The sequence below is a fragment of the Penaeus monodon genome, chromosome 15 (genome assembly GCF_015228065.2).
Source record: "Penaeus monodon isolate SGIC_2016 chromosome 15, NSTDA_Pmon_1, whole genome shotgun sequence".
Lineage (NCBI taxonomy): Eukaryota > Metazoa > Arthropoda > Malacostraca > Decapoda > Penaeidae > Penaeus > Penaeus monodon.
In genome coordinates this window covers 1,317,116-1,317,321 of record NC_051400.1, presented here as the reverse complement: position 1 = coordinate 1,317,321, position 206 = coordinate 1,317,116, and positions in this window count along the sequence as shown.

Below are 206 nucleotides of genomic sequence, written 5' to 3'. Positions count from 1 at the left end.
AATTCCATAACCAAGCGTTCGTCCAAGAAATACCTGGCACCGTCATGCAGAGTAAAAAAAAAGGTGTCGTGGGAATAACCAGTCGGCAATCGATTACTGGAAACTACAAACAATAACTGAGAAATTTCATGCTTTAATCAATGTAATCAATTACGCCCAACACTAGTCTTGTATCATAGCTCACTCCCGTCTTTATACTGGGCCTC